This window comes from Macaca thibetana, chromosome 15, assembly GCF_024542745.1.
Source record: "Macaca thibetana thibetana isolate TM-01 chromosome 15, ASM2454274v1, whole genome shotgun sequence".
Lineage (NCBI taxonomy): Eukaryota > Metazoa > Chordata > Mammalia > Primates > Cercopithecidae > Macaca > Macaca thibetana.
This window is the reverse complement of record NC_065592.1, coordinates 21,965,443-21,991,681: the sequence shown is the minus strand read 5'-3', so window position 1 is coordinate 21,991,681 and position 26,239 is coordinate 21,965,443. Positions and strand designations below refer to the sequence as shown.

Sequence of the window (26,239 nt, the reverse complement as noted above, 5' to 3'; positions counted from 1 at the left end):
GCTTTATTATGTGCTGGTATTTATTATTCTCATTTTCCAGATAAGGAAACTGAAGTTCAGAAGGGTGCAATAGCTACCCAGCTATGGAATAAAGGATCAAGGACTTCTTGTGTCTTAAGGCATTCAGTTCTCAAACTAATATGAGAGGGAGATAGTATTGTTATTCTTTCCATTGTTGATTACTATTTTGCCTAACACCCCTATTTCCCTCTCTGCAGTGGCTCTCCCTGTGAGAGGAGTATGCTTCTTGATCACTGAAGGCTGACTAGGCGATGCAGAAGGTGAGTGGCAGTGACAGATGTCACTGTTGAGTAGAAGCTTCAAGATTTTGAGTGGGCTTTGTCATATCTGATTTTTCTTTGCCTATTAGACTAACAAAGTCTGAGATTGAGTCTGCCCAATCAGCCTAGTTTTGTCAAAGCAAAGACAATACAGAGGAGAGTCATAGCCATACATAGACATATAGACGTGAATTCTGAAATTTGAAGTCTGTATGTTACGCAGTGTAGCCAAGCCTGAACTGACTAATGTGCCCATTTGAGAAGACTGAAGTTAAGGAAAAGTAAATAGGTGTCCAGCTATATAGTGGTGAAACTAAAACTTGAAGTCAACGCTGTCCCACTCCAAATTGTGTGATCGTCACCATTGTATCACTCTTTCTCTCCAGTTCTCGTTCTGAGGTTTTTCTGTATTTTATAGTGACAGCTTTAAAATGACAATAAGAACAACAACAACAACAACAACAAAAAAAAAAACACAAAAAAATCCAAATAACTAGTTTAAATAGGTATAAGAGCAGGTAGGTCCTCATTAGGAAGAAAATTGAGTTAGGGCAGTGATTTGTAATTTTGATGAACATACAGTCTATCTAGGGATTATGTTATAATGCAAATACTTTTATAGCAGGTCTGGGGTAGCACCTAAGATTCTGCATTTCATAAAAGATTACAGGGGAAGCTCATACTGCTGGTCTTTGGACCACTCTTTGAGTGGCAGGGACCTACATGATGCCAGTCACTTTGCTATGGTGATGATAGAAAGATAAAATAATGCAGCCTTGCAGAGTGGTTAGGAATGCTAGGACAGGACTGGGATTAAGGACAGGCAAGCAAGGTAATAAGGGGGCAAAGTTTAAGAACGAAAGTAGAGCAAGGGCTGAACCTGTACCCTGAGAGTGTCCCCTAATTCAGTCCTCTGTGGTGTGTTTCTAGGCTGCTTCTAACAATTGAATTTGAAAACTGAATTAATATAGAGCCAAAGAAAATACTACGACTCTGTCTTCACACTGCTCCTAATGGCATTGGCCACCATCAGGCCAAGGGGGATGTTCAGAACACCAGTAAAATTGTAGACTCTGCTAATAAAAAAGATAAAATAGCTCAAAATTATGTCATGTTTTAGTTGGCTTCATATATTTTTTTAGTTAGCTTCATATTTTAAACATATTATTGTTTTTGGTTTATGTGTTTATTTCCAAAATTTCTGATTATCTGTTTTTCTTTGTGCTCTGTCCTTTTATGATATCTCTAAGTCTCTCCAAGCTAACAATTATACTAGAGTGTCTGTCAAATCGCTCCCACCATCAATATCCCTCAGAAAATGTCCTCCTGTAATTTTCAGTGCTATTTTTCCAATCTGGACTGAATATGGCTATAATAAGACGTTTGATGACAGTTTTATTTGTATAGTCTAAATTGTATCTAAGTCCCAAAGCTAAAGACAAAATACCCTGTCGCTTATATTCTAAATAGAAACCTAAAAATAGCCAACTTTGGGTTGGCTTCCTTCATGTCTGACCCCTAGATCTTGCAAGGAACCAGCAAGCAACCTTCCTGTTAGGAACACTAGCATCCCTCTTCCTCATTCCTCAATATGCATAAGAAGACTAGGGTAGGTAAAGGGGATGACAGACATTAGAGTAACCTGGGTTTTTGCTGCCATTGTGAAAAACGTAATTTTCTAGTAAGTTGTTTTCTCTTCTTCTTCCATAAGACAAGGAAAAGGAAATTCTCAATATCTTCCAAGCCAAGTAATAGGAAAGCCAAGAAAATAACATAAATATTTGAAATGCTTACAAGAAGAGACAGACACCTTCCTTCCCTGATAGATAAAATCCACAGAACTTGCAGTAACACCTGGTCATAGGAGATTATGAGAGAGATTCATATCTGTAACCTATTGGGCAGGTAATTATTACTTTAGTGAAAATCTCTTTCATACATACACACTCTGCCTCATTAGTGAACAGTGTCACCTGATCCTGAAAAGCGTGACTTCTCTCATCCATGATGCTTTTTTTTTGTTTTATTCTCTCCCATGCTCTCTCCTTTCTTCCCTCTTCTCCCCTCCCTCCATCTCCTTCTCTTTCTTTCTTTCTTTTTTTTTTTTGTTAAAGTTTTCGGCCTGTAAGCATTCTTTCTTTTCTTTAAAAAATTAAACTTTAAGTTCTAGGACACATGTTCAGAACGTGCAGGTTTGTTACATAGGTATACACGTGCCATGGTGGTTTGCTGCACCCATCAACCTATCATCTACATTAGGTATTTCTCCTAATGCCATCCATCCCCCAGCCCCCCACCTCCCGACAGGTCCCAGTGTGTGATGTTCCCCTCCCTGTGTCCATGTGTTCTCATTGTTCAATGCCCACTTATGAGTGAGAACATGCGGTGTTTGGTTTTCTGTTCTTGTGTTAGTTTGCTGAGAATGATGGTGTCCAGCTTCATCCATGTGCCTGCAAAGGACATGAATTCTTCCTTTTTTATGGCTGCATAGTATTCCATGGTGTATATGTGACACTTTTTTTTTTTTAATCCAGTCTATCCTTGATGGGCATGTGGGTTGGTTCCAGGTCTTTAACACTTACCATCATCTCAGGAGAAAGGAGGAGATTGGTGCATGTTCTCTGTCCCCCATTCTGAAAATGGCACATTTCCCCCTTAGTATTTGGTGGTGCTTCTGTCATCTGATGTTTACTAATATTACACAGTGTTTATGTGTCATTTACAAAAGAGGCAGTGTAATCATAAGAAAGAGCATAGGATTAGAAATTTTGTAGACTTTGTTTAAATTCTGGCTCTGTCACTTGTTGTCTATATGATTTTGGGCAAAGTTAACTATTTTCTTATCTTTGACTTGTGAATAATGACAGCAAGAATAACAGTGGCAACAATAATGAAAATGTCAATGACAATGATATCAGCATATCATTTGTTTTTCTCATCAATAGATATATTACATAATTAAAACACCTGGTTCAGCTACTAATTAATTTAATAAATTTACATTAAGTACTCACTATGTGCCTGCTGCTGTTTTGAGCATTGAAAATTCTATAGTGGGAAAGAGAACTATTATCTTTTTTCATCATAGAGCTTATGGTCATCTAGTGCAGGGGTTGAGCACACACTGGGTGCCCAAATCCTGCCTTTAATCTATTTTAACATTGTCTTTGAGAGAAGATTGGTTTTATATTTGTAAAGTGTTGTGAAAAAAGGAAAAAAAAAAAAAACTCATCATGGCCCACATAGCCTAAAATATTTACTATCTGGCCTTTGGTGGAAAAGTTTGCCTATTGCTGGTCTAATGGTACACACAGGAAACATTCAGTAAATGCTTTTCTCATGCCAAATCTTAACCTGAAATTGTTTGCATTGGTGTTTTGATTAATTTCTGCATCCCTTCAATTCCCCCACAGGCATCTCATTGCCCCTGCATTAAAAGTCAAAATTTTCAGATGTTTATAGACCCTGTATGAGTGACCCCTATGCCTTTCCAACCTCTTCTAATTATATTTTTATCCTCCCGCGTCACTGGACTTTTTTTTTTTTTCAACAAATATGGCGCATGTGCCTCAGCCCAATGTATTGTAACTCTTGAGCTCCCCTCTCCCCAACTTTTCAGCCAGTTTACTTCCATCTTACCCTTCACAATTCAGCTCTAAAATCACTTCCTTTGCCAAAATGTCCTTGACCTCTCCTTACTAGGTGTGTTCTACCCCCTAAACCTTTTAACTGCTCTCACAACTCCTGATAATTATGGTAATTGTATATTCTTTTCTGTGATCCTTTTCTTACTATCACCTCCACACATTTGTTCCATGAGGACAAGGGGTGTATCTCTTTTGTTTATTTATTTATCTCCAGCACCTAGCATCCTTGCTTGATGCTCAGTAAATATTAGGTGACTAAATGAAACAAAGAATGAAGGATTCACTGTCATGTTTGTTGAAAAAAAAAAGGATCAGATAGCTTATAGGATTCTTTCAACATAGGGTACCTAGTTCTCCCAGGGAAATATACCCCTAACTGGAATTTCTGTGACTGCCTCTTCATACTTCCTTCATTCTCTCTATATAATTAATAGGGGCCCAGTGAGCTGTTTGTGCTGATACATCATCTGCACCACGCAGCGAATGCATTTGTTATGGAGTTATCTGGGCCAAAGCTAATGAATCATTTGCAAATGTCCTGATTTACAAAGAGAAAATTGGTTCACCTGAATAACAAGGTTTATATGTAAGGAAAGTCTTTCCAATTTTTTCACTATGTTCTGGGATGCCTCAAAATCCCAAGGAAACACACATAAGCAGTCCCCTGCAGAAGACAAAGTCCAGAGGTCACCTTGGAGGAGAACAAAAGTTCTAAGGTCAACATTCCCTCACGGCAATGGCAATCCTCTTGTGAGCCTTCAGATGCCTGAGAACTCTCTGAAATTCTCAACCAAGTATTTCCTTGTATATGTACATATTCCTAAAGACCACATCAGATTTATCAGCTTCTCACTGGGTCCTGTGGCACCCTGGTAACCAGTGCTTTAAGAAAATCCTGGGATCCCTTATTCTTAAATGTATTTGTTATTATTATTATTTTTTTTAAAAAAAAAACGAAGATAAGATAAGGAGCGAGTAGAGATGACTGTAAGTCCTGAAGTGATCCTTCATATTTCTCGTCTCAACCTTCTCTGACCCACTGTGCAGATGAGAAGATTCAGATCATTTGAAGAGCTGACTTGCGCAGGGCTTTACAGCAAGTGAGACACAAACCGAGGACTCAGATTCCGCCAGCTCACTGTCCTTTCTACTACACCCTGCTCTCCACCGATATACAATTGTTTATTTCTGCTTTCATTCCTTTTCTCATTCACTCACCCAACTTTTTTCTTCTTCATGTATTCTCTCACTGTCCCACATTATCATTTTCTCAAGGTTAATTTTTAAAACTATTTATTATTTGTGACTAGATCATTTCTAAGAAGAATTTCTGACTTCAATAAACAATTGTTCAATAAGGCTGTTAAATTAGAAAATAAATGCAATAGAACACATTTATCTTTTCCTTTCTGAATGCATCTCTCAAGTGATAGTAAAGAAATAAAAAATTGTATAAATCTACAAGAACCAAAAAAAATGGAAGAAGAAAGGGCACTACATAAGAAACTTCAACAAGTTTTAGGAATTGAAGACGGAAGATTCAACAAACAGAGGCAGAACCACAAAATAAATGTCTGCAGAGGGAGATACTGATGAAAAACAAACCAACTTATCCTAAGAAGTCAATATAGAATAACAGATATACGAGGATGGTAAAAATTTGGGGGCTGATTGAATGTCTATGTATGAAGGAGTTGAACATCACTCCATCTCCTGAGTTCTCGTAAACCACAGAGCAGTCGTGCCCAGAGACCAGAGGCAGGAGGATGGAAAAATCTGAATGGCCCTAGAAAAAGGACTTTCAAATATGGTTATGGTGGTCAGTCAGTGAAAGTAGTGATTTCCCACCCCTTCACTTTGATAATAAAGCCCAGTGATAAACCCCTCCAATCTGCTCAAAGCGTCAAATTAGTTTTTTTGTACCTAGAAGGTGAAAAAGCAGTAAAGGATCAACTGATAGTTTACAGGCATCCAAAATGACTGGGAAAATTCTAAACCAATAAATATGAAAGGAAAAGCTGGAAGAACACAGATATGACAGGGAGTGAAATAAAACTTCTGAACCAAAGCTATTAATAATGTAAGCCTAGACGTTGTATCTGAAAAAAACGAAGAGGCTGGTATAAAAGATAATAAAAAACAGAAAATAATTCTTATCAATTACGTGTGTGTATATATGTATATATGTACATATACATGCATTGACTGAAATTTTAACTCCAATAAAAAGTTGCAAGACAAAGTTAAGAAAATATTCAGACAGAGAAAATGACAAAAAGATAAAAAGCATGTGGGACAGTTTTCCAAGTATTGCCTGTAAGCTCTAAATGCACCATTTATAGCCTTCTCTAAGACAAGGGCGATGGGCCTTATGAATGTTTCTTCTTTGCCAGTTGGCATGAAACTGGAGGAAAACTAGAGAATGAAGGGTCTTTTCCTCCAGGCTCTAGTTTGCTCTTCTCCCTAGGTTCCTGTAGTGCACACAGCTTCTACAGCACCCAGCCCCTGTAGAGTGTAGTAGCCCAGTGGTCAGCAGTACACGGGACCTGCTTCACTTCCCCAGAACTCTCTTGTGTCATTTTATGTTGTGTTCTTGGGTATGGAACCTTTCTGTGGAAGGCTACGTCATGGCAGTGCAGAGCACAGACTGTGGTAAGTCCTGCTGGTGAAGCACCTCAGTGAACTTCTCTGAGGTGAATGGTAATTCAGTTATCCATGGTCACATCCTTTCCAGTGGAATCGAGATCCACCTTAGAAGTAGGGGAGGGATTTTCCCTTGGTGTTCTATTATAACCTTAGGGACTGTGGCCCTTACCTATGCCTGCTATTCTTATATTCTCTCGTGTTATCTTTACCTTTTACTAGCTAATTCCTCATTACTACAATATCCCATTTTAATTAATAATCTTCATATTAAATGTTCCCTGTTAAAATTACTGTGTGGGTACTGCCTCTTGGCTGGACCTAATGGTTGTGGTGGGAGATAAAAGACAAGCATATTAAAGAACCAATTTAGAAAGAATGATTATAGGTAATAGGTATTACAGGTATTTCTAAAATACAAATAAATAAAATTCCTTGAACTGAAAGAGAAAAGAGTTTCCAGATTGAAATTTTCCAGTAAGTGGCCAGATTACAGAAAGAAAGGGAAAAGAAAAGATGCTGAAAAGGCCACAGCATCATACATTTTCATGACTTGAAATGAAAGGGTAAATAGAAATGTCTAAAAACTTCCAGTTTGGATGGGGAAGACCATCTTTAAAAAGAAAAAATAATCAGGATATATCAATCCTCTCAAAGACTATGCAGAATTGTTAGAAGACAAAGAATAATGTTTTTAAAAATTTGACAGACAACATTTCCAACCAGCTGAATTATAAACATACAGTAAACATGAAAGAATAACTTCAGGTAAGTAAAGGTTTGTAAGTACTACTTCCCATATCTTTGTTTAGTAAGCTATTGGGAGATATGCTCCTATAAGGTTGAAGGACTAAATATTAAAGTGGGAGTGATAAGATCCATGAAACACATCTTCCATTTTAGAAAAATCTCATAAGGAAATCCTACAGTTATATTGGAAGGAAGTTCTAGATGGATCGTTTTATATCAGGCTCAGGGAACAAACTTTTCAAAATGGAGCAAAAGAACAAGGTAAGATAGGTCTGACACACGGAGTTAAAAAAATAACAACAAAAAAAAAACTATAGATGATGTGAAATGATCATTTAGTACTTAGTATATGTGATGATGTATTAAAAAATGATGCGGCTGGGACCAGGGGCTCACGCCTGTAATACCAGCACTTTGGGAGGCCAAGGTGGGCGGATCACTTGAGGTCAGGAGTTCAAGACCAGCCTGGCAACATGGTGAAACCACATTTCTCCTAAAAACACAAAGAATTAGCCAGACATGGTGGCAGGCACCTCTAATCCCAACTACTTGGGAGGCTGAGGCAGGAAAATCTCTTGAACCCAGGAGGTGGAGGTTGAAGTGAGCCGAGATCGCGCCATCGCACTCCAGCCTAGGTGACAGAGCAAGACTCCATCTCAAAATAAACAAAAAGAAAAATGATGTTAGCCTATAAAATACTGTGAAAGTAAAGATAGGCAATTATTAACTCCACTAAAATACTCAAAAATATTCGAGGAACAAAAAGCAAATTTTATGTTCATTTATGTAAATATGACAATATGAACATATATATTTTATTTTAAATAAAACTGTATTATAATTATGCTTACTTTGTGGAAAGATGTTAAGTGTGGAGAAAAACACGCCTAAGGTTGATAAGTCAAACAATATTACCAGGCACATAAACTTTTAGAAGTATGCTGCTAAATACTAGAAAATAATGCCAGCATTGACTTTGAGAAATGAGATTCCTTTTGAGTAGCAGGAATAAAGAATGTGGTATGGCAATACTCTTTTTCGTCATAAACCATTCTGATCACTTTTTCAAACCATGGGTATGTATATATTTGGATTAACTTACAATAAAAATCCAAACAAATTTCCATCAGGGAGGTAAATGAGATAATGAATGGAAGAAATCAGCAAAGTGCTTAGCAGACAGTCATCATTCGATGAGTGCTGGTTGTGATATAGTAATTGTTGAGTAAATTAGTTTGGGGAAGAAAACCTACTATTTAGCATTAAATGTGTATTTTATCTTCAAGTAATGTAGTATAGAAGAGGTAAAGCTTGACTTGACAGAGTAAGCATATCCATTCCTGATATAATTATTTTCTGATACGCAACATTAGATAGACGTTATCACTTGGGTGTTTCACAAGGGTCAATGAACAGCACTTTAAATTATGCCTTAGACAAGGCTTTGACTGGAAAAGAAAAAATCAGTCTTCTAGGAGTGTGTTTTTCTCATACTCTTGCCTTACATTAACAAACAAACCAACAAGGAACTCCCATCCGCACATCCACATAACAGTAGCAACAGCAATAATGCAGATATTGGTATTAAAATCTTAATAGATACATGCATATTTTTAAAACTGTAAAAGACAGCATCAATTTATATGGATGCTCTCTAAATTAGTAAGATTCTGACAGTCTAATTAATAAAAATTCAAAGATAGAATATTTGGAAGAAGAAATCAATAACAACTTTTTTAACTAGCTTCTTCCCAGGACTGAGGTCAGTTGAAAGCCTTTTGACATCATTTGCAATCAAGTAATTGGCCTCTTTCAACAATGGTCAGTGATGGGCTGACCAGGTACTTCAAGCATATCCAGTAAGTCAGAAACTGAGTTGTCCAAAACAAGTGACTACAAGCTTTTAAAAGACATGCTAAAACTGGGTTGTACAAAACAAGTGATCACAAGCTTTTAAAAGACATTGCTAAAACCAATCACATGTTTACATTTCAAACATACCACTTTATCTAAAGTCAAACTGATGTAATGTGATCACATTGCATCAACCTGTTTCAATTTAAGGCTGACAGTTCACATTTTGGAAACAAAATAAATGCATCATTATCAAGTGGCATTTGCAATGGACCTTATCTAGGGAATTCTGATCAACACCTCTAATGCATGTTTCTTAATGAAATTCTCTGAGTCAGAATGGTAAATATAGTATGTGCACAAATAATACACACTATACATATATGTATACAGTATATATGTATTTTACATGTGTGTTATTTTGTTATATATTATATATGTAATTTATACATATACATATGTGTTTATATGTATCTCATGTACATATATGCCATCTCTCTGGCTTTCTCATACAAGTGTGCATATCTTATAAATATCTCATATATATGAGAAAAACAGAGAGAGAGCAACATTAATCCCACATATTGTTAGCAATGTAGAAGTATTAACTGAACTCCAACCAATATTTCTGGATAAGAAATAGTAGGATATTGTGATAAGCTTCATATTAATGCCAGGAAAGAACACTAAAATGTGTGGTCTGGTAATCATACCTCAGGATGAATAAGATTAGAATCCTGCCCTAAATACCAGAAAGTTTTATTTATCTCTCAGATTCAGGTACAATTACCTTCACCAAACTCAGCTGCATCATTACTTTTCTGATTTCAGTTTTCTTATGAAAATAGTATTACGATGTAATACCAACTGATCTCACAATATTGTCTTGGGATTAAAACAAGATAATGGTACACAATACTATACATATTTGAAGTAGAAGTTTGAAGAAATTCAAATTTTGAACCAATATGAGAGTATACTGGCTCATGTAATTGGGAAATACAAAGATAGAATGACCTCAGGGAGTTCTAGACACTTAAAAATTATCCAGAACTTGTTTATTCTTTATCACAATTACCTGCTTCACCTTATGGATTGATTTCATTTTCTTATATAATGAAGAGGCTTTCCATGCAATGGCTAGAGTGGTGGGTCAAGCAGCACATACCTCCTGGTTTGTTAAGTGACTTTTGTCATCCAGAGGAAAGAAAGAGCTTCTGTTAGTATCTGCTTATAAATTTCCAGGGAAGGACTCTTATTGGACCATGTTGGATCACACACCAATGTTTGAGCCAATGATTGTAGCCAAGAGGAGGAGTTTACAATTAGCCTGTGGCCACAAGAATGCCAGGAATACTATTAAATGGTGGATCCTTAGCTCTTCAAAATAAAGATGTGGTCTTACAAGGTGAAGGGAGAAAAAAAGTACTGGCAGAAAAATATCAGATGCCCAACATCATGCCCTCTTTCTCTTTCTGCTTCTAATGTTCCCCATGCATCCATCTATCCCAGCCCTCATCACATTGGAATGGAATTGTTTCGTTATTGTTCACGTTGCAGACGTGTGTCTGGTTTAGCTTTATAACCCCAGCACATATCACAGGACCCAGCATAGATTAGTTGGTCAAGAAATACAGACTGGAGGAATTCATTAAATAATTATTCTGGGAAAACTTTTGAGGACTCTGCCGTCCCAGTTCTTGTATGTATGTGGAGAATCAACCCCGGCATGCCTATACTCCTACATTGTCTTCTCCTGAGTTCAAATATGCTCCTTGAGAATATTCTTTATCTAATTTATTAAATATTCACTTGACACTGATTAGGAGTGAAGCCCTGATTCAAAGTAGGGAATTCAGGATGACTTCTTGGTTTTCTAAATGGTAAATGGGAAGCTCTACCCTTAAGAAGCTTACAGCCAGTTGCCAAGTCATGGCATCTGACCTAAAATGGGTAATTCTCAAAACTGTGTGACAAATGCTGAAATAATCCACTCATATGATATGTGACATTGAGGTTCAGAGATAAGACCAGTGAAGACCAACTGGAAACAATAGAAAAGCTAAATAAACAGAAGAGAAAACAAGGTTCTGGTCGAGGCAAGCAGAAAGGAAGAACTACATCTGGGAGTCTACTCTGATCCAGACACTATGCCCAGCATCTTAGAACCACTATCTTAGGAGATCTTCCCAGCCCCATGAGAGGGGCATTTCTGTCTCTATTTGGCAAGGAAGAAAACTGAGACTCAGGGAGGTTAAGTAAATCAGTGAGACAATGTTAAGAATACAAGGGTTATAACCATAGATTGATGTTTTCAATGCTCTTGTGCTTTCCTTCATGGTGTGATTAATCATACATACAACACATGAGTCAGTGTAAAAACTATGTAAAGATGACCAATCAGGAGATGTAATAGACAGATAATTTACAGCTACTTGGATACAGATAATTATGAAAATATTAACAGGTAATGGGAATTGATCATAAGCGATAGATTATAAAGATGAATGGGAAATGAAGACACATAAATATATAATTGAGTTAGGTTGATAGGTATATTCATATATATTCATACAGGGACACCATCACCCTACCTTGTGAAAAGTCAATTTGGCCGGATATAATGTGCTCTGGTGCGAATATAATCGGGCAATTATAAGGAAGCCGTGATCTGCTCCTACTTCTCCCACTGTCTCTGTAGTCCTGCGTCCTTGTCTTTTCTCATCCTCAGTTTCATCATCTGTAAAACGAGAACAATAAACAGAGCCCAACCTACTATCACAGGATAGCTCTGAGAATTCTAGAAGGTAATTGTTGGGGAAGCACCTTGGAAATTATAACATGCTCTGTTGCCCCTGTGGGTTTGACCTGGGTGGTTTTGCAACTTCTTTTGAAAAGAAAGCCAGACCCATATTTAGGTCAGGAAATGGGTTCTTTTTGAGATGATGCCTGAGATTGGCTGCTGCCTGCCCGCCACTTGAAGCATATTTTAACAGGTTCCACATCGCCTCTACCTTGCAGCTTAGCTCATATCATCAAAAACCACATTGGTGCCCTCCATGTCAGTAAATGGTTGTTCTTCTGTTGTATCTTTTGCCCCATCTCCAAAGCTGAGCTTGGTAACAGACCCTTTTTTGATCCCAGATGATCTGAAGGCAGGATAAAAAGTCAGGAGAATGTTTTCCCAGTCAAGATCAATATGCCTTTAACCTTCCTTCCCTCTATCCTTGGGGAAACATCTCTCCTCACCTCACTGGCAGCTTCTGCCCTCCCACACGCCTGTCTTTCATTCTCCCTCCCTTCACTTCCCCACCTCCACCACCGCCTGGTTAGAATTCAGCAAGTCTTCCACTTGGAGCTCTTGCATTAATATCCATCATAAGAGGTTCTGTTGAATAACTTTTCCATACATAGTGTCCCCTGTTACTATAGACCAAAGAAACTCAGGAGTTACTCTTTTAGAGCCAGGGAGAGAGGTTCGAATCTTGCTGCTATTACAAGCAGCACGATATTAGAGAACTGACTTAACTTCTCTGAATCTTAGTTTTCTTTTCTGCAAATTGTGGGCAACAATACCTACCCTGCTCATCCCCTGCAAGCATGAAATAGTTACCACAGAAGGGCCCTACATATTAAATCCTAAGTTTAAAAATGTTGGTGACATGCAGGTTATTTTGTTTTTTAAATTTAAAAGAGTGTGTAATTTTTAAATGCTAAAAATTACTTTAAGGTTTCAAAATATGATTCTAATAATTTAATCTTAAGGATAACCCCACATGGTATGCATCATAAATTTCCCTATATAACAGACAAAGAACCTGAAGCCAAAAATGTAAGCAATCATGCCTTAAATTACATATTTAGTAAGTGATGGCTCCAGGATTTTAACCAAACACTTGAATTCCAGAGACTGTGAGTTTAACCACTATGCTATGCTGCCTAAGCAAACCAATGATCCATTCCTAAGACAGTAGATGGGTTTGATGCTTTAGACGTACACTATGGAGTACATAAAAGCAACATACAAGGATAGGATAGGTAATACTATGGTAATAAATGAACACTAACATATTTATTTTCACTGATGCAGAGTCCAGTGAGTGTCTAGACAAACATTCTGGGTCAACAATCACTTCTTTTGATGACTCCAGAAATGAGAACTAGGTATTGGTGAATAATACTAACATCTACCACTCCTACCTATTTATCAGTTAGAGATAACCTACTAAATTAATACATTATAACTGTATAATATACTATTAAAAACATGACATTGTATGAAGAAAAAAAATATGACATAAAAGTTAATTTCATTTAAAGTTAATTTCATTTAAAGCTAAAATATATGAAATACCTATACATGTTTTGTAAAGACCTACACTAAGAAAAAATCTATACTGAACATGTTAAAATGAATATATACCCATTTTATATCTATCATCTATCTTTTACCTATGTATGTATGTACGTACGTATGTATGTATGTATCTGTCCGTCTATCTCTGTCTATCTATCTATCTATCTATCTATCTATCTATCTATCTATCTATCAATCATCTATCTATCTATCTCAGAATGACTAGTGGGGAAGGGAATGAAAGTGGTGAATAGGTATATAGGAAATATATAAATTAAAAAAAAATCAAATGAGGAAATTTGAAGAGAGAGCTTTCATGGATCAATGGGACTGTAAGCCATGTAGTGAGAATTATGATTAACTCAATCTTCTAAAGTAGAAGTTGGCAAGGTATCCTGCCTGCCAAATCTGGCCTGCTAACTGTTTTTATATATAAAGTTTTTGTTTAAAGTTTCTTGCAGTTTTTATTCTAAGACATTTTATTCCTTTGGATAAAATGTAATTGCCATTGGAAAATATCAAGCCAGCTTTTCTTAACAAATATGTATGGATTTATAATTAAACTCAACAAAACATGATGAAATATAAAAGATGCAGAGCTAAAATCTAACTACAATTATGATAACAAACAATGCCAAATTTATTTTGGGTAGAGTACAACACGTTTTGTTTTGTTTTAAATAATTTCTACTTTTATTTTAGATTTAGGAGGTACACATGCAGGTTTGTAACATGGGTTTATTGCATGATGCTGAGGTTTGGAGTATGAGTGAGCCTGTCACCCAGGTAGTAACATACTACCCAATAGGTAGCTTTTTAGCCACTGCCTCCTCCCACTCTTTCTTCTATAATGTCACCAGTGCCTATTGTTCCCATCTGTATGCCAATGTGTACCCAATGTTTAGCTCCCACTTGTACAAGAGAACATAAGGTATTTGATTTTCTGTTCCTGTGTTAATTCATTTAGGATAATGGCCACCAGCTCTGTCCATGTGCTGCAAAAACCATGATTTTATTCTCTTTTATAGTTGCATAGTATTCTGTGGTATCTATGCACCGCATTTTCTTTCTTCAGTCTACTGTTGATGGGAACCTAGGTTGAGTCCATGTCTTTGCTATTGTGAATAGTGGTCTGATGAACATACACATGAACATACGTGTGTATTTTTGGTAGAAGAATTTATTTTTCTTTGGGTATCGGTCCAATAATGGAATTGCTGGTTGAATGGTAGTTCTAAGTTCTTTGCAAAATCCCACACTTACTTTCTACAGTGGTTGAAGCAATTTACATTCCTACCAACAGTATGTAAACATTGTCTTTTCTCCAGGGCCTTGCCAGTATCTGTTGTTTTTTGACATTTTAGTAATAACCATTCAGATTGGTGTGAGAGGGTATCTCATTGTGGTTTTGATTGTAGGTGTGCAGCTTTATTTCTGGGTTCTCTAACCTATTCCATTGGTCTAGGTTTTGATTTGCATTTTCTATGATAATTAGTGATGCTGAATATTTTTTCATGTTTGTTGGCTGCATGTGTGTTGAGAAGTGTCTAGTCAAGTCCTTTGCCCACTTTTTAATGGAGTTGTTTGTATTTTGGTTGTTGAGTTGCTCAAGTTCCTTACTGATCCTGGATATTAAACCTTTGTCAGATGCATAGTTTGCTGATATTTTCTCCCATTGTGGAGGCTGTCTGTTTACTCTGTTGATAGTTGATTTTGCTGTACAAAAGCTCTTTAGTTTAATTAGGTGCCATTTGTCAGTTTTTGTTATTGTTGCCATCACTTTTGAGGACTTAGCCATAAATTATTTGCCAAGGCCTGTGTCAAAAAGGGTATTGTCCAAGTTTTCTTCTAAGAAGTTTGTAGTTTAAGGTCTCACATTTAAATATTTAATCTGTCTTGAGTTAATTTTTGTATATGATGAAATGCAGGGATCTGGTTTCATTCTTTTACATAAGGCTAACCAGTGATCCCAGTACCATTTATTGAATAGGGAGTCCTTTTTCTATTGTTTATTTTTGTTGACTTTGTTGAAGATCAAATGATTGTAGGCGTGCAGTTTTATTTCTGGGTTCTCCAACCTGTTCCAATGGTCTAGGTACCTGTTTTTGTAACAGCACCATGCTGTAACCTTATAGTATAGTTTGAGGTCAAGTAATGTGAGGCCTCCGACTTTGTTCTTCTTGCTGAGAAAAAGCACTATTTGTGCTTTTCTTTTGGATCCATATGAATTTTAGTTGTTTTTCGAATTCTTTGAAAAATGACATTGGTAATTTGATAGGGATAGCATTGAATCTGTAGATTTCTTTGGGCAGTATGGTCATTTTAATGATATTGATTCTTTCAATCCATGAGCATAGAGTGTCTTTCCATTTGTTTGTGCCATCTATAATTTATTTCAGCAGAGTTTTGTTATTGTTCTTGTAGAGATCTTTTACCTCCTTGGTTAAATTTATTCCTAGACATTTTATTTTCTTTGTGGCTATTGTAAATGGGGTTGCATTCTTGATTTGGCTTTCAGTTTGAATGTTATTGGTGTATAGAAATGCTAATAATTTTCATATATTGATTTTGTATCCTAGATCTTTACTAAAAGCATTTTTTAGTTCTAGAAGACTTTTGATGGAGTTTCTTGGGGTTTCCAGGTATAAAATCCTATCATCAGTGAAGACAGATAATTTGACATTTTCTTTTCTTATTTGGGTTGTTGAATCCAAATAATTATTCTATTCTATTCTATTCTATTCTATTCTATTCTATTCTATTCTATTCTATTCTATCTTAATAGGAGTGTTGAAAGTGGGCATACTCGTTATGTTCTTGTGCTTAAGGAGAATGCTTCCAGTTTTTGCCCATTCAATATGATGTTGACTGTGGGCTTATCATGGATGGCTCTTATTATTTTGAGTATGTTCCTTCTATGCCCAGATTTTTTAAGGGGTTTTATCATGAATGGATACTGAGTTTTATCAGAAACTTTTTCTGTGTCTACTGAAATAATCATATGGCTTTTGCTTTTAATTCTGCTTATGTAATAAATCACATTTATTGATTTGTATATGTTGAACTATCCAAGAAGAAAGCCTACTTGATTGTGGTGAGTTAACATTTTGATGAACTGTTGTATTTGGTTTAAGGATTTTTGCACCTCTGTTCATCAGGGATATTTGTTTGCACTTTTCTTTTGTTGCATCTTTGCCAGGTTTTGGTATCAGGGTAATGCTGGCTTCATAGAATGAGTTAGGGAGGCATCCCTCCTCCTCAATTTTTGGAATAGTTTCAGATGAATTGGAACCAGCTCTTCTTTGTATGTCTAGTATAATTTGGCTGTGAATCCATCTGGTCAAGGGCTTTTATGGTTGGTGGGTCTTTTATTACTGATTCAATTTTAGAACTCAACATTGGTTCTGTTTAGTATTTCAATTTCCTCCTGACTGAATTTTGGGATACTGTGTGTTTCTAGCAATTTATCCATTTCTTCTAGATTTTCTGGTTTTGTGCATAGAGGTGTTGATAATTGTCTCTGAAGATCTTTTGTATTTCTGTGGAATCAGTCGTAATGTCAACTTTGTCATTTTTGATTGTGCATATTTGGATCTTCTCTCTTTTTTATTAATCTAATTAGCGGTCTATCGATATTGTTTATCCTTTCAAAAACAACTTTTGGTTTTGTTGATCCTTTGTACAAATATTTGAGTCTCAGTTTCCTTCAGTTCTCCTCTGATTTTAGTTATTTCTTTTCTTCTGCTAGCTGTGGGGTTAGTTTATTCTTGTTTTCCAATTCCTCTATGTGTGACGTTAGATTGTTAATTTGAGATCTTTCTATCTTCTTGATGTAGGTGTTTAGCATTTATTTTGACACATAAAATTTTATTGAAACACAGTTGCTTTTACTCGTTTACATCTTGTCTATGGCTGCTTTTTTGATGCAATGGCAGAGTTGAATAGTTACAAAAAGGATAGTCTGCCAGGAAAAGCCAAAAATATTTGCTATTTATCTCTTTACAGAAAACAATGTTTACACCTTGGAGAACGAAAATAGAGACCATACCGTACTCCATGTATCAGTTAGTGTTCAGTCAAGAAAACAGAAACAATTTGATGTATTTCATGTAAGAAGGACTAAATAGGAAATTAATGGCTTACCCAACCACTGGAAGCTAAGGGAGCAAGGATCAGAAAGTTGTCATTGTAGACCTCATCCTGAAACACAGAAGTGGGTTGTTCTCAGACATTATCCAGAACACAACTAGAATTCAAAAGAATCACTGGGAAGCTCCTGCCATCCATCTCAGTCCATGGTACTGAGTATATGTGTTTTTTTAAAAGCTTCCTGGCAAGTCATTGTAAATTTCATGACTTTCTTATGTAACTGGCTAGAAATATCTCAGTTGATAATGGATTCTTACTCCCTTCTGCTTTCCAGATCTAATGTCTCTCACTATCAAGCTCTAACCTAGAACCACTACCACAGTGGGCAAAAATATCCTTGGGAATGTAATTTGTTTGCCTTTCCACAATGTCAAGGAGACTTAGAAGGATGTGGTAGTGATGTGAGTTGACAACAGTCAATTGGACATTACCCTTTTGTTCCTACTGCCCTGAATACTGTAGGAAGCAATAAAAATTTGTTCACATTAATGATGCTCTGTCCTAGAATACTTTACCTGAGGTTTATGGATGTCTAGGAGGGAAATGTTTGGTCTTTAGAGAAGTCTAAATAGATTCTGAATTTCTCATCTCATGCCCATAAGTAAAAGTGTGAGTCCACATATGTGTGTGTCTATGTTTCCAGGAAAACATATCCATAACTTTTGTCTATTGAAATGTTCCAGATGCCCCAGAAAGATTAAGATTTTCCTTACTGCTATGTCTGTTGGAGTCTGTGCCCCTTAAATACAAAGGGCTTCATCTGTTTCATACAGCTGAGAGCTCTGCATAATATCTGACACAGAGTAAACTTTCAAGAAACATTATAAAATAAGTGATCAAGATAATAAACATGTATTCATCATCATTTATCTAAAACTCCAGCTACCCACTGTTAATAACATATTCAAGTCTTACATAAATCCCTTCCCAATGTGTTCTAGTCAAATATTTCTCAGTACCAGGTACTGAAAGAGATTAGACCATTGTTCAGATAACACAGGTAGTACTTTCATTCCTGATAAAAGACAAGAGCCAGAAGCAGGAAGTACAAACCAGGAAGACAGGCTCTGGCTCCCATCCTTGCCCTCAACGTTATGTCTGCAGGGCTTCATGCCATCTGACTTCCCTCCGTCTCATGGATGCCTCGGCTTCCTCAATGCCTGGCAGTCCTAAAAACTGAGAAGTAGGTGCTTACTAAATCACTCCATGCTATGTGAGCCCTCTTGACATCACTAGGATTTATAACATATGGCTTCAAGCCCTAACTTTGTCATTCCTATTTCTGTTAGCTCTGAATAATCACTTAACATTATCAGAAGCTAGTCTTAGCTTTCCATTCTATAAAATGGGTATTTTGGTGAGTATTCTAGATGTAAAACCATTCTACATAGTGTTACACGTCAATAAAATGTAGGCTGTTAATAATTGTACTCATAATGCTTGCCCTAAAATCCTCGCAGTTTGTCAGAATGTGGACATTTTAATGATTGGCTTAAATAAGTCAGTAAACATCTAATTTAGGGACTCATAATGCCAATAGTTACTGAATATTGAACTATAACTAATATCTCCCCCAAAACTATAATTCAAGCCAACACATTTTTATGAATTTAATAGGTTCTGATTAGCTGGCTTTCTTTCATATTTTTTCCTGTCCCATTTCCTGAGTTTATACAACTTCCTTTGCCAGCTAAACTTAAATCCCTGAAAATCAGAACTGAACGTGCCAGGTACATTTCTGACGGCCATAAACAAACTTGGGATTTAGTTAAGGCCTCTCGTGTCTTAGCTAAGTGTTCATCCCTTTTGAGATTCCAGAAGTCCCTGGACACTCCCTCCCTCCATCCTCTTCACTCTCTAACCTCTTATCTTTTGAGATGTAACCAGGTGGTCACAGAATGTGCAGAGAACCCACAATTATGCAGTTTTCTCATCTATAAAAGGAAGGTGAACATCACCAGTCTGCCTACCTGGAGGCTGTTAAGACAGGAGGGACAGCTTTTTCAGGGCATTAGAAAATGTTTTGTAGAGAAGCCATCATTGGAATTTGAAGGATATGAGTGAAGTGACCACTGGAGAAGATAGGCATGATTTTGCAAGATTTTAATATTTGCTATTGGTGATAAACCAAATATCATCACTGGAAAAGATCAACAGAAGAAATAGCAGAAATCAGGTATAAAAAGCTGGGAAAGTATGACATATTTGGAGAGGAGATAGAACTTTGATATGTTTTGATTTTCTGATGATGCAAGGGCACAATGGGACATCAGACTAAGACATTATGATTAAGGGAAAGTCCATCGGATCTTGAATGCCATTGTAGTCATTTGGAATGTCTACTTTACTAGATAATTTTTTCAAAAATATATAATTCTATCTAGTCTTTAAAAAATGACTTCATCAGCTGTGTGAAATGCAATGTAAGAGTGACACCCAAAGTGTTTGCTTAAGGCACAGGTTCAACTGGTGGTTAAAAGATGTCACACACACACACACCCCTACACACTCACACACTCACACAACTGGCCATCACTCATGGTAATCATACAAACGATGATTTGTTGAAAGAATGTGTGAGTCAGGATTAGTATATTTTATGTTCAAGCAAGCTACATAAAAATGTTCTTATTATTTTTGTTGGTTTTGATTGTTTAACTCTAGGACTTCCTAGAAAATCTAGCAAACTGATATGCTTGGTGTATCCCCAGGAGGGAAGATAATAAGTAAGATTGCATAAGTTTGTCATGGGACTTCTTTGGTCACGTATCTCATGGGACCAGTGTCTCATGGAAAACACTTGGGAAATGTTACAGTAAAAAGAAAGTAAGAGACAAAAAACCTAAACAAAGAGCAATATTGAAAACTCAGGAACACAAACATGGGACCTGGATTATAACAGTGTCAAATGGGTTGGAGAAGAAGGAAGGTTGAAAACACACTATGAAAGTGAAACAGACAGGACTTAATGATTCATTATATGTCAGGAAAGGAGATAGAGGAATCAAAATTATGCCCAGCTTCTAAACTGCAGGGAAATTGTGGTCTCATTCTATTTATATAATGTTTAAGTAATTGATTTATAAAAATCTATTATAATTGAAGTCGTCTTCATTTTTCCATTGCAATCAAAGAGAACCCAAATGTGAGAAAAGTGGCAATGTCTAATACTGGCACTTACCTGCATGACATCTCTCTACCCTTTAGAACTTTTGACCTAATATTTTATTTAAAAACGATCATAGATGCACTCAAGTGTATAAACTTAAATAAAAAATCAAAATATCAAAGAACAAGAAATTAGTTCAATATACCTTGTATATTAATCTGAGTATATTAATGAGCAGAATGCTATGCAGTAAAAACCATATTTTACAAGAAAACTTCAAAACATATTAGATTACAAAAACCTCCCAATGTGTAAGTTAAGCATAGAAAAAGAAGGGAGGTTATAAAGCAAAATATATTAATAAGAATTTTGTTAAGGAAAGCGTGTTGCTGATACTTATAGAAAAATGGACATATAAAAACACAACATTTTAACAGCAGTTTTATTTGGACAGTGAATTAATTGCAACTTTTAGTTTTGTCTGTATATCTGAGTTTCCCAAATGCCCATGTGGTGCTTACTAAGCAGACAAAATTGTATTTTTAATAGGGCAGGTTTTTGTTTAACATGATACTATTATGATTGTTATTGCCAGAAAATACATACTAATTTTGTCATTCACTTTTCTATCCTTCCTTCCTTCCTTCTTCCCTTCATTCCATTAGTTTAATCAAGAAATATTGATCAAATATATATTGTGTGCCAAGTTCTTTTCTAGGCAGCTGGGACAGAACATAGCAAATTATTGAGTCCTCCCTCTAGGTGCTGTCAGCCGCGAAGGCACTGATGGAGAACCAGCATCAAGCAGTACAGTGGCCCCAGATTTTGCTGAAGAAAGAAAGCACAATAGGACAAAAAGAAGGGTCATTTGTCTCTCATGATATTTATCAAAAAATAGAGCTAGCTATGGAGAGATGGGAGGTGCCAACAGGTAAGTCCTCCACATGTATCTGAAGTAACAGCTGTAGGCTTGGGAAGAGGTAGGGTAAATGTCTTTGGTGTAGTAGAGAAGCTACAACTCATTTAATTCTACATATGTGTTGAATTACAAGAAACTGAGATACATACTGAACGTGAGGACTATGTGAGTCTAAGGGAAGTTGTCACTAACTTGAAACATCAGTGGAATCTTCAGAAATATCAACTATGCAGAGGAGAGGGAGAGAGGATGATTTGAAATGATGGGTCCGTAGTTTGAGATGCCAATCTGACAATGTAACTCTCCTTCTGTGTGCAGGTGCATTTGTGTGTAGGTGTACGCCTTTGGGGTAGGATAGAGAGTAGGCAGAGCCTGCAGCTCTGAATGAATAGGTTAGAAACTACTGATTTGGCCATGAAGAGGCCACCATAGAGATCTCATATATAATGGAGGCAACATCTGAAACTTGGTTCTAAAAGACCTAAGATTGTTGGGACTTTGAAACTTGGAAATCTATTATTTCCAAATAGGCAGCATTTCTTTCTTTCTTTCTTTCTTTTTTTTGTTTTTTTCCTCAATAGTTGAAGAAGTTTGTTATCTGGAGCAGACTGTTCTCTTTTTTCAAGTGACCAGCTGAAAGAGCTTTATTATGACACACAAAGCAAACTCCACTGCCAACCATTTATATTGGTTATAGATAGCCCATGTTAATATATCCAAAAATAAGCTTTGAGCTTAGATGAGAATGAAGTGGTCATAGCAAGGCAGAATATCAATTCTAGTCACTCAGTCCACACACAACCATATACCCATGTGCACACACACACTCACATAGACACATACACATTCTACATACATATACATATCCTGTCAATCTTTGTCTGAGTCTTGATGGTTAGAGGAGTTTTGCTAGAAACTAAATGTACTGTTTTAACAAAATATTTGGGAACAAAGAGATTCCAGATCCAAACAGAAATGCTTGGAGATCCAGATTGCACAGAATAGGGGGAGGCCATTCTCTCAGCTCTACCCAGAGGATAAAAGACTTTGGAAACTTTGGGTAATGACACCTTTGGCCCAGGCAATGGTAGCTTTCAAGAGGTATGTCAGGTATGACAGCTTCATAGATAATAGACATTGATAAACAGGAGAGAAAAAGACACAAGTGCCTCTTTGTGGTGACTATGGCTGCCAGCCTGATTTGTGGATATGTAGTAAGCCTTCTGTAAAGGCCTCAAAACCACTAAGAACAGAAGAAGGGGAAGTAGGGCGGGTGGGATAAGTCATTGTATGTGGGAAACAATAAGCCACTGTCACTGAAGTGTAAATGTCAAAGTGATTATTATTATCCTCCCAGGCTATAAAAGACCCTGATTTTTAAGTTACATATGGGGATAAAGAATGAAGCCAAAGTTGAAACTCCTGTTAATCATTTAACCCCACAGAGGCATGTATGCCTACATCTTGAATATAGCTCTTTTGCACTTGACAATTAGACCAAGTTAAGAAAGGCCATGGGCTATTAATTCCTTTTCCCAACCACCTCCAGGCCTTTTTACCATCCTTGGAAATAAGACTAGGTTTTTTACTTTTTAATTTTTTTCCTTTATTTAGCTTTCGATGGGCCTTGGGGGTTGGGAGACAGAAGAGAGAGAAATGGGATTAAAATGTAGGTCAGCTGGTAAGTTATTTACAAATGGCTGAGAGAATAGAACAAGGACATACTTGGTCAAGTCCTTGGCAAAGGCCTTAAAGGAAGATGTAAAGAAGAACAATCACTTTGTGTGAAAGAGTCACCTCTTTCGGGGTCAAAGCCACTTTCCTGAGTTGCTGAAGCGAATCTTTATTTTTTCCTAAAACTCAACAGACAGCATCTTCAGAACCTAATTTGATTTTGATTGATTTTTGAAACTTGAAACACTTCTAAACTAATTTTCAGTATATTACTCTTGTCAACGCTTAAAGATTTTGTCAGGAGGAATTTGCTGAACAGACACAGTAATTTTGTTTCTCATTCTGGCATATCACCCCTAAAGAGGAAGCCCAGGGAGGGAGGCAGCTCCGTTACTACAGCTGCTGCTATTAGAATATACATTGCAATTACTTCGTTGCTATTTTGGGGGCCTTCTCAACCAGTTCATGCCACAACCCATGGGAGCTAGACGTCTGAAATAAGAATCACAGAATTGTAGACTCTTCTTCAGTCAGACCTGGGATATAGAGGAGGGACTTTAGACCCAGAGAGAAGTGATTCATTCAAGGTCATATAGCAATTTAGTGGCAAGCCTGGGACTAGAGGACATCTTCACATTTTTAGTCCACTTGTCTCCCCAGTGTATCAAGAAGCACAGAAGCTAGCTAGGTCAGCCCTGCAGTGGTCATGGACCAAGCTGGGATTTATTAAATAAATATACCAGTGACAACGTCAATGGGAGAAGGGGCCCTTAATTGCAGTCGATACACCAATCAATAGGCAGTAAAAGTCACTCTGATAGCCCAGCACAATGCTGCCCCTAGGAAGTGTAGGGGCTGTGTTCAGTGTCTCTCCTTTTGTCTAGCCACAGTCAGCAGATCCATTGGGGGCTGTTGGAAATAACAGTGGCATTACAAGATAATAACCTCTGTTCAAGCCGGCATTATGCCGAGAGGGCTGTCAAAGAGTGCTTTCCTTTTATTGCTTTTTGCCACCCAGGGTCTGTGGCATGCAGACAGATGGACAGGTTCATCTTAACAAACAAGCAACAGGGACAAACTGCTCTGGCTCAAACCAGCAATCTTCGCTCAAGGCAGGGCCTTGCAAGCGAGGACCTGCGGGTGCCTGGGTAACAACACTGGCACATGCAAAGCAGAGAATTATTCAGTAGGGTAGTAGAATTAGTAAAGGGCTGGCCTATTGTGTGACCAAATGGGCTCAAGGACTTTCATCTGCTACAAAACTACCTTGATACAGTGGGAGTTGGCTACATGTAAAGAGGAAGAACATTAGGAGCAGAGGAAAGACCGGAGATTCTACAGTTCCGTTTTAGCTATTTAAATCTGTTTCCCAACACACAGTGGCCTATAGAATACAAATAGATCAAATTAATATGCATTTATGTATATGCATTTATTCATTAAAACATTCTCAATGCAATTCAATGCATGTAATAAGGTGACTCTGGGTGAAATTGAACACCAAGGTTTTGTTTGTTTGTTTGTTTTTTGTTTTTTAAATCTGGGTAAAGAGAAATTGAAAAAGGAATGGCCGTTGATATTTTAAATAAAAATATAGTTTAAAAAATGTTTTGCATATTTTATTTTTTTAGGTTTTCATTGATACATAATAATTGTATACATATTTATGAGGTATATGTGGTGGTTTTTAAGAATCAATAATAGGTATTTGGGAACTGTATTGATATACTGATGTCCAGCTATTATGACTACATCAGCAGGGCTATGGAGCCAATTTATTACTTTTGGGTAGAGGCAAGGCTTTCCCTGTAGAAACGGGCTATTACCACTTTCAAAGAGTCCTGGGAAGAGATAGCGGCTGGAACACCAGGACTTAGGGTGACTAGGACTGTAGTGAGGGGGGATGGTGTTTCGTTCCCTGGATCTGGGAGTCCAAGCTACAAAGAAGATAGGATTACTTCTTGTGAGTAGCAGGACCTAGCCAAGTGGAAACTCACAGGGAGCAAATCAGACAGCCAAGATTATAGTGTGGGCCTGAGCTGTAGTTATAAATTAACATTTGCAATTACTTATTTGTATATATTTTATCCCTTTAGATAAATCATTTACATCAGAATAGCCTCCTATCTGCTACTAAAGAAAATTTTTTAAAGGGTCAGACCTAATTATGGGGATCTCAAGGTAAAGGAGACTGGGAGTTGCGGGACCAGTGCTACTGAGAGCAGAGTGATGGCAGCAGAAGGGTCACCAACAAAGGGCAGCTATGTCCAGTGGAAGAATAACTTCTTGAGGACTTGGCAGCTGTGTGGTGACAGGAGTGACAGGGGTTAAAAAAGGATGGGGGTGGCGGGCTGTGCTCTGCACTCTTTAGGCAACAGCCTAGGGGGTCTTCAGAATCATCCAGGAGATGTGTTGAGAGAAGTACTTTAAATGAGTGCTTGGATCAGTGTCACTAGTGAGAGACAAAGCTACAAAAATTCATAAAGCTGAAGCCTCGAGGAACTTCCCAGTCTCTCTGGGAAGGCAAGACAAATACAAATGAAAAGATTCCTAAAAAACATAAGCCTGCTAAGACTCACAGGAATGGAAGAAAACTGTAGGTGGTATAGTAGTTCTGAGAAATGAGAACTGGGGTTGGGTTTATTGCAGACGCTTCCTAAAAGATATGGAAAATGATCTCAACCTTGTAATGTAGAATATAGGTGATGCAGAGGTTCCTAGAGTATTGTCCCTGAAAGTGCAACTATAAGCATTGCGGGGGAATTTGTTAGTACTGCAAATTCTTGGGCTCCACCTCATTTCTACTGGATCAGAATTCTGAGGGGTGGGGGCGGGGGCAGCAATTTGTGTTTGTTT

The 26,239-nt window shown here is 37.1% G+C and overlaps 1 long non-coding RNA gene across 1 annotated transcript in view; it reads left to right on the top strand.

Moving 5' to 3' along the window:
* Window positions 1–25,445, top strand: part of LOC126936828 (uncharacterized) — a 90,913-nt gene extending 65,468 nt beyond the window's left edge. Inside the window, exons 4-5 of the long non-coding RNA XR_007719585.1 lie at window positions 219–281; window positions 21,553–25,445. This is a non-coding gene — a long non-coding RNA (uncharacterized LOC126936828). The remainder of the gene's footprint in view (window positions 1–218; window positions 282–21,552) is intronic.
* Window positions 25,446–26,239: the final 794 nt, after the last annotated feature.